Source organism: Schistocerca nitens, chromosome 4 (genome assembly GCF_023898315.1).
Source record: "Schistocerca nitens isolate TAMUIC-IGC-003100 chromosome 4, iqSchNite1.1, whole genome shotgun sequence".
NCBI classification, from domain to species: domain Eukaryota; kingdom Metazoa; phylum Arthropoda; class Insecta; order Orthoptera; family Acrididae; genus Schistocerca; species Schistocerca nitens.
In genome coordinates, this window is record NC_064617.1 from 963925302 (window position 1) to 963940443 (window position 15142).

A 15142-nucleotide genomic window follows, 5' to 3' on the forward strand; every position below is an offset into this window, starting at 1 on the left:
TTAGGTTAAGTAGTCTGTAAGCTTAGGGACTGATGACCTTAGCAGTTAAGTCCCATAAGATTTCACGCACATTTGAACACTATTTTTTTGAAAAAATACCTCAGGCATCCTAAGATACAATTTACTACATGAAGCATCATTGGAACGATCTGTCATTTTTCAACTGTCAAAAAATAAACGAAGAATGTAAGTACGTGTCGTACTTTAACAACGTAGTACATAAAAGAACCTACGTTCTAAGGTAATTTATGGACACTCTCCATCTAGACGTAAGTATAAGATAAAATCGCATAGTAGTACTACACTGACATTGGAACGATCTATAATTTTACACATATTGGATAATAATAATAATAATAATAATAATAATAAATATGATACTAATATGAAATTTCACTATTATTGGTTCAAACGGCTCTGAGCATATGGGACTTAACTGCTCTGGTCATCAGTCCCCTAGAACGTAGAACTACTTAAACCTAACTAACCTAAGGACATCACACACATCCATGCCCGAGGCAGGACTCGAACCTGCGACCGTAGCTGTCGCGCGGTTCCAGACTGTAGTGCCTAGAACCGCTCGGCCACTCCGGCCGGCTCACTATTATTCTTCTACAGAAAAGTAAGTACGTGATCTATGTTAACAGCACAGTATATGAAAGAAATTATGTTCCAAGAGATTTCATGGACGTCACTCCATCCAGACTTAAGCACACTGTGACGAAGTCATGGGATAGCGCTATGCATATGTACAAATGACTATAGTATCACGTATGAAAGGGCATTGCATTAACAGAGTTGTGATTTGTACTCAGGCGATACATGTGAAAAGGCTTCTGCAAGGCAGGAATTAGCAGACTTGAATCGTAGTAAGCGCTAGAGGCATAGGGCATTCCGTTCCGGATATCGTTAGGGGATTCGATATTCCGAGATCTTGACACAATGTCAAGAGTATGACGACAATACGAAAATTCGGACACCACCTCTCACCACGGACACCGCAGTGGCCGACGGCCTTCACTTAAAGACCGAGAGCAGCGGCGTTTGCCTGGAGTTGTCAGTGCTAACACAAAAGCAAATACTGCGTAGAATAACCACAGAAATCAGTGTGGGGCGTACGATGAACGAACGCGCTAGGACAGGGCGGCGAAATTTGGCGTTAATGGACTGTGGCAGCTGGCCACCGAGGCGAGCGCCCATGCCTTTTTTTTAAGGGACCTAACTGCTTAGGTCATCGGTCCCTAGACTTACACACTACTTAACCTAACTTGTGCTAAGAACAACACACACACACCCATGCCCGAGGGATGACTCGAACTTCCGGCGGGGGGGGGGGGGGGGCTTGCTAATGACTCGACGTTGTCTGCAGCCCATTCCTGGGCTCGCGACCACATCGGTTGCACCCTAGACCTCTTGAAAACTGTGGCCTGTTCAGATGAGTCCGGATTTCATTGGTCAGAACTGATGGTAGAGTTTTATTGTGGCACAGACCATTCGAAGAAGCCGGCAGTTGTTGCCGAGCGGCTCTAGGCGCTTCAGTCTGGAACCGCGCGACCGCTCGGTCGCAGATCCGAATCCTGCCTCAGGCATGGATGTGTGTGATAGGTTAGTTACGTTTAAGTAGTTCTAAGTTCTAGGGGACTGATGACCTCAGATGTTAAGTCCCATAGTGCACAGAGCCATTTGAACCAATCGAAGACATTGAAATAAGTTTTCAACAATGCAATGCGCAAGCTGGTGGTGGCTCCATAGTAGTATGGGCTGCGTATACAAGGAATGGGCTCGGTCGTCTGGTCCAAGTGAACCAATCATTGACTGTAAATGTTTATGTTTGGGACGTTTAAGACCATTTGCAAGCATTCATGGGCTTCATGTTCCCAAACGACGACGTCATGTGACCGGGCCAGAATTGTTCACGCTTGGTTTGATGAACATTTTGGACAATGCCAGCGAATGATTTGGGCATCCAGATCGCCCTACACGAATTCCATCGAACATTTATAGGAGATAATCGAGAGATCGGTTCGTGCAAATACACTACTGGCCATTAAAATTACTACACCACGAAGGTGACGTGCTACGTACGTGAAACTTAACCAACAGCAACAAGATGGTCTGATATGCAAATGATTACCTTTTCAGAGCATTCACACATGGCTGGCGCCGGTGGCGATACCTACAACGTGCTGACATGAGGAACGTTTCCAAGCGATTTCTCATACACAAACAGCAGCTGACCGGCGTTGCCTGGTGAAACATTCTTGTGATGCCTCGTGTAAGGAGGAGAAATGCGTACCATCACGTTTCCGACTTTGATAAAGGTCGGATTGTAGCCTATCGCGATTGCGGTTTATCGTATCGCGACATTGCTGCTCGCGTTGGTCGATATCCAATGACTGTTTGCACAATATGGAATCGGTGGGTTCAGGAGGGTAATACGGAACGCCATGCTGGATCCCAACGGCCTCGTATCACTAGCAGTCGAGATGACAGGCACCTTATTCGCATGGCTGTAACGGATCGTGCAGCCACGTCTCGATCCCTGAGTCAACAGATGGGGACGTTTGGAAGACAACAACCATCTGCACGAACAGTTCGACGACGTTTGCAGCAGCATGGGCTATCAGCTCGGAGAACGTGGCTGCTGTTACCCTTGACGTGCATCACAGACAGGAGCGCCTGCGATGGTGTACTCAATGACGAACCTGGGTGCACGAATGGCAAAACGTCATGTTTTCGGATGAATCCAAGTTCTGTTTACAGCATCATGATGGTCGCATCCGTGTTTGGCGACATCGCGGTGAATGCACGTTGGAAGCGTGTATTCGTCATCGCCATACTGGCGTATCACCCGGCGTCGGGTGCCATTGGTTACACGTCTCGGTCACCTCTTGTTCGCATTGACGCCACGTTGAACAGTGGATGCTACATTTCAGATGTGTTACGACCCGTGGCTCTAGCCTTCATTCGATCCCTGCGACACCCTACATTTCAGCAGGATAATGCACGACCGCATGTTGCAGGTCCTGTACGGGCCTTTCTGGATACAGAAAATGTTCGACTGCTACTCTGGCCAGCACATTCTCCAGATCTCTCACCAATTGAAAACGTCTGGTCGATGGTGGCCGAGCAACTGGCTCGTCACAATACGCCAGTTACTACCCTTGACGAACTGTGGTATCGTGTGAAGCTGCATGGGCAGCTGTACGTGCACACGCCATCCAAGCTCTGTTTGACTGAATGCGCAGACGTATCAAGACCGTTATTACGACCAGAGGTGGTTGTTCTGGGTACTGATTTCTCAGGATCTATCCACAAAAATTGCGCGAAAATTCAATCACATGTCAGTTCTAGTATAATATATTTGTCCAATGAATACCCGTTTATCATCTGCATTTCTTCTTGGTGTAGCAATTTTAATGGCCAGTAGTGTATTTCTGCACGAGATTTCCAACGATTTGTTGAGTCCGTGCCACGTCGAGTTGCTGAACTACACAAGGAAATAAGATGTCCGACAAAATATTATGAGATATCCTTGTACGTTTATCAAAAAAAAAAAAAAAAAAAAAGGTTCAAATGGCTCTGAGCACTATGGGACTTAACATCTGAGGTCATTAGTCCCCTAGAACTTAGAACTACGTAAACCTAACTAACCTAAGGACATCACACACATCCATGCCTGAGGCAGGATTCGAACCTGCGACCGTAGCGGTCGCGCGGTTCGAGACTCCGGCCGGCGGACGTTTATCACCGCAGTGTATAATATATGATAAAGTCTCACAGCACCATTACATAGATGTAGAAAAAAGACATATAATTTTAATGTCACCAGGAACACTTTAAAACGACATATTTGCCGTAACAAGCTTGTCATAAACTTATATGATCAACAAGACAATTTGCGGCTAATTTTGTCAAAAGTGTAAAAAGGATGTCATTTATGACCTTGTATAAACTGGGGCCTCGCAAAGATGAAATGTATCACATGCCTTAACGGTGGTTCAAACGCGAGGAGCTCTTTGGTGTAGAATAACGGAAAAAAGGCAGTAGCCTAGGGCGCAAGTAGAGGGGCGTATTTGCGCAGGCGCGCCGCAGCTGCCACTGCAGACGCCGTGGTGGGGGATTTGCGACGCGCGCGCGTGACGCTGTTGTAGTAATCTACTCTCGGCCAGGCGAGGCGGCCGCCTATGAAGATGTCCGAGACGGCACAATCTCGAGGCGCGGCGAGTATTTCCCGTAACTTTAGTGGCGCGCGGCCGGTGGCTGGCGAGACAGATACTGCCGGCAGCTCAATCCGAAGCCGAATTAACGAGCGCGGGCGTGGCACGGGTCGAGGCCGTGTTTGTGGCCGCGCGGGCGAGCAGGTAGCGGAGAGGCTGCAGCGCTTCACTGCTTAGGCGCTGATCCGAGGGCAGGCGACGGGGTACGGATGGGTAAAACCTGCAGTTTGAAACCGATAACGGTATTTTACACTGAAGCGCTTGTAGGGAAGCAGCCTACTCACGCCTTATAAAGTTCACATCAGTCTTTCCATTGTGTGCCAGTCTAGTCCGCTGTAACTAGCTCTGACGTCATAAATATTGCGCAATACTTTAAAATGAAGTAAATAACCTGAAACTTTTCTAGCATGTCAGGAGTAATACTAAATCAATATGTGTTGAATATCAGTTCAATAACTTTAACCATTTTCGAAATTTGGACGTTTATCGGTAAAAATCACTGGCGCAACAGAAAAGAGCTAGAAACTTAAAAATTTATATTTTGATTCCTTTTGCATAACAGTTTAGTAGAAACAGTATTCTGGATCTCACAAATTAAACTTTTAGTTGAAATTCATGATTTTCTGGTTTTTGTCTTAGAAATTAAGGAAGCAAGATAGATTAAGTAGGCGAATAAATAAAGCTAGGATGTTTAAATTTAAGTAGAAGGGAGATCCGCTATAATCATAAAGATGTGAGAAGTTTCAACAGAATAACTATAAAACTATAGCTATAGCGTATCTCCAAAGAGCAAGTTCAGAGCTCGTCTGCTGCGTGTAGTGTAATTAAATTAATTCTCTCGCCCAAAATATTTGTCTTAGCCACGTCAGTCTTTTATTATGATTACTTACCTGTGTGCTAAAAGCACATTTAAATTGAGAGCTTCATCAGCCATCAGCAAAGGAAGCAATGATGTATTCGATAACTTGACATGGTGCATTACTAGCCCAGTGGCTAGTCGGGAGAGCAGATTTGATCAGGCGTTCCCTTAGCCATCCGCACCGCGGCTTTATATGTAAGAACGCTGCGCGAGAGAAGAAGGCCCCAGTTCTCTCCATACACTGATTAGCGCACCACCTGTGCAGGGAGTCGCGTCGCGTCGGTATCATTGCTATAAACAGCCTCGGATGCAGTAATAAGTTACTCGGGATACGCGTAACCATGAAATCGTTTTCGAGTGAATGACTTTAAAGATCTATCTTCAGTTTGCGTATCTCGTATTTTCACGTGCCGTCGCGGGACAAACATTCCACCATTATTTAGCGTGGCGTTTGATGAACCTAATCATCAAATTATGGCGAGCATTCATTTAAATATTTAATTTGGACAGTTATAGTGGCATCAGCGCATTAAACTCTGAATTGCTCTGGTAGTTGGATTGTGTGGATTCTTTTTGGTCTGTGACATTCAGAATATAGTGTACGTTTTAGAGAGAATGGGTTTTGATTATGAATCCCAGAGAATCTCCTAATTCCTCAGAGCTATAAGCTGTAGCTATAAATGTATTTCTCAGATAAAGTGGGCACTAGAAATTCTAATTACAGGCTTCACGTTTTGTTAATCACTTTCTGGTACCCAATATTGTAGTTAGAGAGCCGGTGTTGAGAACGGCAAACAGCATAAATACAAAACATATATTCTATTATTCCACCCGCTGCCCCACACGCTGAAGAAACTGGTATAACCATGGATATTCAAATACAGAGATATGTAAACAGGCACAATACGGTGCAGCTGTCACCAACGTCTATATAAGACAACAAGTTTTAATATTTTTGTGGGATCTGAAATTTAAGAACCTCTCTCACACCGGCCTCATTTAGCTTCACTGACCAGGATAGTAAAAAACATGCGTATATTAAGGGAATTTTCATTCACAAAGCAGGCTTATCACATTCACACAGTTCCATACTGTTCTATCCTGATTAATTGAGCTTAACTTAAATTCCGTAAGGTAGTGAAGCAATTTCGAAGTCTCGGTGCGACGAAAATTGTCAGTCGATCTCCTCAAAACATTTGTAATAATTATTAACGTTCGGTGATCACATGGGGAAGACCGGAGATCTGCTGGTAAGACCATGTTAGCCTATTTATTTGAAGTAACTGGAAATCTTGAGCATACAAAACGGCAGGTTCGTCCAGTGTAAATCAGACGTTCCCCACTGATCCCGTGCAACACAGCGTAGTAAGCAGACACTGTCAATAATAATCAGTTAAATAATACGCGAACACACTTACTTTAGTTTAGTTCACGTATTAAATTCCTTCTCATACAGAATCTCATCAAGATGGCGACTAGCTCAACAATACATACATATACATCTTCGTACTTTCAAGGCTGATCGGCAAGATCTGAATCATTCTTTTCATAAGACAAAACATAGATAGCAGAGAAGCTATTCCATGGAGTAAATGCACGCTCCAAGGAATAATAGGGCTCGAAACTACTTTGCATTGATAATCATCGTATATTAAAGTTTAGGAATCGGTAAGATAAGAAGAGATATTTCGAGATATGTACTGAGTTATATAATTTATAAAATTTCTGAAAATATCGCGGAGAGACCGCTGCAAGAGACATTACAAAGTGTCTGGCGCAGTTGTTATATCGGTTACTGCTGCTACAATGGCAGGTTATCAAGATTTAAATGAGTTTGGACGTGGTGTTATAGTCCACGCAGGATGGGACACAGCATCTCCGAGGAGGCGATGAATTGGGGAATTTCCTGTGCGATCATTTCTCGAGTGGACCGTGAATATCAGGAATCCGGTGAAACATCAAATGCCGGCCGTGGTGGCCACGCGGTTCTAGGTGCTTCAGTTCGGAACCGCGCGACCGCTACGGTCGCAGGTTCGAATCCTGCCTCGGGCATGGATGTGTGTGATGTCCTTAGGTTATTTATGTTTTAGTAGTTCTAAGTTCTAGGGGACTGAGGACCTCAGTAGTCAACTCCCATAGTGCTCAGAGCCATTTGAACCATTTTAAACATCAAAATCTCCTACATCATTGAGGCCGGATAAAATGCTGCAAGAATAATTTCTCGAGTGGACCGTGAATATCAGAAATCCTGTAAAACATCAAATCTCCTACATCATTGAGGCCGGATAAAATGAAGAGAATGGTTCAACGTGACAGAAGTGAAACCCTTCCGAAAATTGCTGCAGATTTCAATGCTGGACCATCAACAAGTGTCAGCGTGCGAGTCATTCAACGAAACATTATCTGTATGTATGAAATGATATGAAAATGGAATCTGTTCTTTCGGACGAACAGATGCCATCTCCATATCGTTAATGCTAACCGGCTGATGACTGCGGATGCACACGCATTGCCTGAACTCTTACGGGACTCGGTGGATTGTCTGCCTCGAGTAATGGGTATAATGGCAGAATGTAGTGTGTTGACTATAAGTTGCCAGCCGTTGTGTCCGAGCGGTTCTAGGCACTTCAGTCCGGAACCGCGCTGCTGCTACGGTCGCAGTTTCGAATCCTGCCTCGGGCATGGAACTGTGTGATGTCCTTTGCTTGGTTAGGTTTAAGCAGTTCTAAGTCTAGGGGACTGATGACAGATGTTTAGTCCCATAGTGCTTAGAGCCATTTGAACCATTTTTTACTATAAGTTGAGTATTTTGGTCTCACGGGGAGCGTGCCAGCGATAAGTCCCTGCAGTCGCACTATCCTCTGTGTCCTCGGTGACTCAGATGAATAGAGCGTCTGTATGTAAGCAGGAGATCCCGGGTTCGAGTCCCGGTTGGGGCACACATTTTCAACTGTCCTCGTTGATGTATATCAACGACCGTCAGCACCTAATGGTATTGATTTAATTGTAATTTCATAATCCATATGGGCTTTCGGAGCTGAAGGCCAATTCGTGTACTCTTGATGACTGCACGACACAAAGCTTTACGTCTCGCCTGGGCCGGACAATAGCGAAATTGGACTTTTGGTGATTGGAAACATGTTGCCTGGTCGGACGAGTTTCGTTCCAAATTTTATCGAGTGGATGGACGTGTACGAGTCTGGAGACAACCTCATGGAACCATGAACGCTATTTGTCAGCAGGGGAGTGTTCAAGCTGGTGGAGGATCTGTAATGGTGTACAATTGGAGTGATATGAGACCCTTGATACGTCTAGATACGACTCTGGCAGGTGACACGTGCGTAAGCATCCTGTCTGATCACCTGCATCGATTCATATGCATTGTGCATTCCTACGGACTTGGACGATTCAATCAGGGCAGTGCGACACGCCACACGTCCAGAATTGCTACAGAGTGGCTCCAGGAACACTCTTTTGAGTTTAAACACTTCCACTGGTCACCAAAGTCCCCAGACATGTACATTATTAAGCATATTTGGGATGCCTTGCAACGTCCTGTTCAGAAGAAACGTCCACCCCCTCGTACGCTTACGGATTTGTGGACCCTACAGGATTCATGGTGTCAATTCCCTCGAGGGGGCCCTACACGATATTATGTAGGTGTACTAATTTCTTTGGCTCTTCAGCGTTGCACTGGATAAACAGGATTTTACGCTGTTTGGTCCCGGTCGTAACATGTTTTTAATTTTTTACCGATGACAGAGTAAAAAAACCGAAATATCAATTAGCCACAGAAGCAGTGCTAACATTGTTCATTGTAGACTGTAGACAAACATTTTGTAATAAAGCAGTAAACGCTATTTGTTTGGTCTCGGTCGTAACATGTGTTTTTAATTTTTTACCGATGACAGAGTAAAAAAACCGAAATATCAATTAGCCACAGAAGCAGTGCTAAAATTGTTCATTGTAGACTGTAGACAAACATTTTGTAATAAAGCAGTAACTTTTATTCGTAAAATTTGCAGTGGTTTGAAATATTGCGTTTATTGCAGAAAACTGGAAAAGCGATCAGTGGTATTTGCATAACAGTGCCGTCAGGAACGAACAACAGAAACATAGCATAAGAATTTGTACTGCATTTAAAATATTAAAGATGTGTTTGCGATTTCTATGAAATAATAAAAGTGGAAGGAAATTATCGTAACAGTAATAAATTGTCGACTTAGATTTGTTGGGAGAATTTTTTGAAACAGTGGTTCACCTGTAAAGCAGTCTGCATATAGGACGCTGGTGCGACCTGTTCTTGAGTACTGCTCGAGTGTGTGGGATTCGTAGCAGGTCAGATGAAGGAAGACAGCGAAACATTTCAGATGCGGGCTGCTAGATTTGTTACCGGTAGGTTACGGAGATGGTTGGGGAACTCGAATGAGAATATCTGGAGCGAAGACGACGTTCTTTTCGAGTAACACTATTGAGAAAATTTAAAGAACGGGCATTTGAAGCTGACTTCCAAACAATTCTAGCACCACCAACATATGCGAACAGGTGATTCAACTTTCTGATTTGCCATTCATGAACAGCATTCCAAGTAGTGTTCTCGAACAGGATAGAGCTCTCCCACACGCCGCTGTTGTAGCCTAACATACTCTACGCGAGTGTCGACATGTTAGCTTAGCTTGATCGATCGTCATATCTATCTCCAATCAAGTACATGTGGGACACAATCGGACCAAAACACCAGTTTGTGCTTTTCCACTTACAAAGGAGGCAGGCCAACAAACAACTAAATATTTCATGGAATGGGACTCAACTAGAACACTCCTTTTCCCCAAATACCTTGGGTTGACCTTAGATCGCACCTTAAAACCTTTAAAACCCACTGCCATAGTACCAAAATGAAAGTATCAGTAAGTAACAATATACGGAAACCAAGGGGATCTAACTGGGCTGCACAACCAGCCAATATCCGGACTTAGCCTGTCAGAGATAATTCCTGCCATGCTACACAAATGGACACCGCTCTGAATGAGACGTGTCGCATGATTACTGGATGCCTGAGACCAGCTGAAGTGGAGCAGCGGGGCTCATCTCCGCCCGACATCAGGCGTGAAGCAGCTGCCCAAGCAGAAGGACGTAGAGCTTTGACCTCTGATATTCACCTGCTGTTTGGCCTCTCGCCCGCACCGTTACGTCTGCAGCCCAGAAAACGCTCTGCAGGAGTCTTTATGTCAGCAACAATAGTACAACCCAAAGGTGGAAAGCCAGAGTAGAGAATGCTTCTCTACAATGGAGGAAACATAAAGAAGAAATGCCTCCTGGTCGGAATGGTAAGTGGTGTACATGAAAGTCCTTAAACAGATTTTGAACTGGTGTTGGGCGGTGTAAAGGAAATCTTGAAAACTGAGGAAATGCCAGTGGACACTCAACCTGTGAGTGTGGGATGGAGCCGACAATGTCTGCCATTCGTCAAAATGCACAGAAGAGGATGTTTCGTGGGCCAAATCTGGTGGCGTGGAGGTAGCCCGTTTTTGGGCGAAAACAATTTATTTTAATGTTTGTTCGTTCGTCTACCCTTAAATGTTTTTATGACAGTTTACTCATGTACAAATATTTACAACTGTATGCTAACTCAAACGAGTAACGTGATTTAATTAGTGAAAGTTGATTGATTACTGTCCTATTTATCTATTTTCATGTGTCCATGTATTGATGTCTAGGTTCATGCGCACATGTTTATAACTGTTAGGCTTTGTTACCTCGCTTGTAACTGATGCCTTTGACACGAATTTAAGAACAATCATGTAGCAAGTCCAGCGTCACCCACGAGCAGCACTAACCGTCCCTGTATTGACCGTCCAAGTGAAACAGACAAGGAATTCCATCCCACAAACTGACACCCGCCACCTGTACAACACAATTCATACATGTTTGCATGCTTACATGCATCATTCTGGCGTTCCACCGGCTATTAATGTACCAGCATTTCCCGTTTGCAATAGGTTATCTCGCGCTTGCATTGCAGTGTTAAACATTTAAATATCTTACCTAGACAAATGTCTTCCCGAAATTTCGTTCCTCAACGTTGTTTTTTGGTGTTCTGATTTGTTCCTGTCAGTGTATATCAATTTTCACGTTTCTCATAAAGTAGCATCAAAACAGAGCCTAGAAAGTCGCAAGGAGCCTATGTTTCACAGATGAAAATGCTGACCTCAATATAATATTTCAAATTCCGAAAAAACAGACATAAAATACAGGGAGCCAAAAATTTTGTAAAAACCAGGCTGCAGTTACAAAAGTCTAAGGACACGAAAGGGAAGCAGTAGTTGCGAAGTGAGTGAGACAAGAACAACATAACGAAATCAATAGTTATTAAAAAGAGGTTATAAGATGAACACCAATAGAAGTAAAAAAAGAAGGGCAAGGCTATTGTAATACAGTCGAATAAAATAAGGCGATGTTAACGGGATAAGATTAGGAAATGAGACACTAAAGGAGTTGTTGAATTTTGGTATTTGGGCAGAAAAATAATGATGTCTAAGTCGGGAGAATATAAAATGCAGACTGGCAATAACAAGAAAAACAATTACTGAAAAACATAAATTTGTCAACACCAAATGTTTGGAATTTTTTTCTGGTGGTATTTTTCGGGAGTGCAGTCTTGTACCTAAGTGAAGCGTGTGTGATAGACAGTTCACTCACGAAGAGACTCTTCATTTTGAAATATGTTGATACAGGATTATTCTCAAGATTACGTGAGGAATTTCGAAAACTGTTGTGGAGGTACGGGACTGAGATGAGAAGAAAACCATCTGTGGCACAATAGGCCTAAAAAAAAGGATCGCTTGATAGGACACACCTAAGGCATAAAGGAATACAGTTTTAAAATGGCTGTTTCTATAGCAAAATAACTGTTTGGTACATCGACCTAGGTTTCCACATCTCGAGCAATGTCTTTATCAGAATGAGATTTTGAGAAACCCTATAAAATAATACACAGAAAATTAAGTACGGCAAAAAGCATTAAAAATGACAATTGTCATGACGTACAAATGTTACTTACGAAAAATTACATTGTGGGAAAGCAGTGGTCAGAATTAAGAGCAGATACGCTGAAGTCAAAAAATAAAATAAAACACTGGAGGTATGAATTAAACAACGCCTTCAGTCACAAGTTTTTCCCGTTTTAGTAACTATACGACGCATTTCGGACCCTGTGGGTCCATCGTCAGGTGTAATTTGTCTTAATACATGTTTTATTTCTTCTCCTGAATGAGGTGAAGAAATAAAACATGTATTAAGACAAATTACACCTGAAGATGGACCCACAGGGTCCGAAATGCATCATGTAGTTAATAACACACGAAAAAGTTGTTACCGAAGGAGTTGTTTAATTCATACCTCCAATGTTTTGAATACAGTCACGTTTTAAGTTGCAAAATATGAATAAAATAGAAAAAATAAAATAAAACACGTTGCAGCTTTTGGCACGTGTCCTAGTTAGGAACAACATCACGCTGATCGACCCAGTGGTTTACATTTCTGCCACGAAAACAATACAAGTTGCGCCACCTATCGGGCACGGATAGTGACATGTGCCCACTTGAAACATTGTAACAAAAATACCAGTAACTGAAAAAAACGACAGTTAATTTTAAAAACAAAATACAAAGGAAGAGAGCTTAATGTATTTTAGAAATTACACAGTCAAGCTGAATAAGTATAGCTAAGGCTTTATAGAAGTTACTATTACATACAGGGCAGAATAATATAGAAAATCATACAAACAGCTGTACAATCGAGAAAAAATCTGCATAAAGGTACCTTTATACAAATTTACGAGATTCAAAGAAAATGATATTGTGGACCAGAGGCAGGACAATGTAGTAAAAAGTCAAGGAATCAAAATTCCGTGAGTAGTGGATTAAAACCACTGAAAAAATTTTTGTTACGCAACTGTAATTGCTTATTGACGATGTGGCCATCGTTCTTGGAAATGTTTTTGAGAATCTCCAGCTCTTCGAGGACATCGAGCATAAGACTTTTCTTTTCTCTGTGTAAAATGGAAATTTCTTCAGCACTTTTCTGCCTGTGACCGAGAATTAACAGATGATCAAAAAAGTGGAATTGTGTACATTGGTGCCTCTTTTTCCCAATAAATGTTCCTTTTACCTGTCGCGAAAATATCTTCCAGTTTTTCCTATATAATAAATAGGACACCTATCACAAGAGATTTCATACATTCCTGAACTGTGTGGAGAAGCACCTGTGGACTTGAGAGTGAGATTTTTTTGCAAGTTATTGTAGGTGTATAAGGTAATATTGAAACCACATTTTTTTAAATTAGAAGACGACGAATTTTGTAAACGAATAGTTAATTTTGAAATGTTTTGGAGGGGGGGGGGCGAAGGGAAATTGTAGAGGTAGGTCAACGGATGAACACAGTAACAAATTCAACTGGATGTAGGTTGCAATAGTCATGTAGAGATGAAGAGTCTTACACATTGATAGACTGCCGTGCAGAGATGAGCTGAACCAGTCTTCGGGCATATATCACAACAAAAAACAGTAATAAAAAATTTGCAGGTTTCTACAATACAAAGGAAGGATCAAGATTTTTCTCCACAAATAATACATGTTTTCTTTGATGGCATGGTGTAAGCGATACACAGAAATATGAGCGCAGTGATACGACACTTGTTAGAGGTAGAAGTTAAAATTTTTTTAAATAGCAGCTGTAAAGTGTCTAAAAATTATAATTTAAGGTTGCAGACAGCGCAGATTCTATTTTGCCATACGTTTATAACACTGCAACAGCATTTACGAAGCTTGTGTAATCAAATACCAAATCTGGTTTATTGCGTACTATTCCCCAACAGAACAAATAATCATGTCACGGAAAAGCCACGTATAACACTTCCATCTGCTACTGCTATACCATAAACTTAAAGTAGGAGGTAGGTCGTGAAACAAAACTATCTAGTTAAAGCAATTGCGATATAAAGCAACAGAGCAGTGTTACCATCTGAGAGGAATTTTGTTATGTCGACCGTGTTGTACCTAACGGGGGTGGCTTATCGGAAATGAAAGTCAGAATAACGTAAATATTTGAACAGTACAAACAATATTTTACCTGCCTACACTGTTCAAAGAACAAGGAAAACGGTCGCCAGCCTAATTAGGCAAGAAGATGATTGACATTCTTGTTCAAGAAATTAAGTATAAGTAACCTTAACGGACAAACACAACCTATATTTTGCCACACGCGAGTGAAACGAACTCTGACACCTGCATATGTTCATGGTTAAGATTGGAAGCTAACAGAGCAGAACAAACTATTTGCATAAATATAACAGATAACGAAACACACTATTACTTTCAGGACTTATTCAAACTAAATGGTCTTTATAACATTGATATTAATATTCACTGCAGAATCATTAATTGGACATAGGTTCAGTATTATTGTTCAAATATTTCTCTAGCTGGCATAAAATTATAAATGTAGTTAATCGCAAAATTATGAACTGGTCACTGCAGAATCATTAACTAGACATAGGTTCAGTATTATTGTTCAAATATTTTCCTAGCTGACATAAAATTATAAATGTAGTTCACCGCAAAATTATGAACTGGTCACAGGTTAAATATCTCTCAACTAAATACTATTCTATTTAGAATGAAAGTTAAATGGAATTCACTAGCAGGTTACTTCTCACTGTCTTTTGAATCAAGAAATTATTGTTTTCATAAATAGCGGTAAAGGATAACCTGTGGATCTTATTACACTATTAATATGCACTTTCAATACCCAAAAGAAACAAGTGCTTAGCAAGCATCCAACTTTCCACAACTGCAATTCACGACTTCTACTGCAGTGAGACACAATGTTGACAAATTTACAAGAAACTGAGTCACCTTTTAAAATTTACTACAGGCAGCACTATGATCATTAACTAAGCAAAACTTTATTGGCCTCAGTTTTAAGAATTTTAATTTTTGAAAGAAACAGCAAATTGTCTTTATTACCACAATCTTCTACTTTCAAGTAAATGAGGAAATAGGT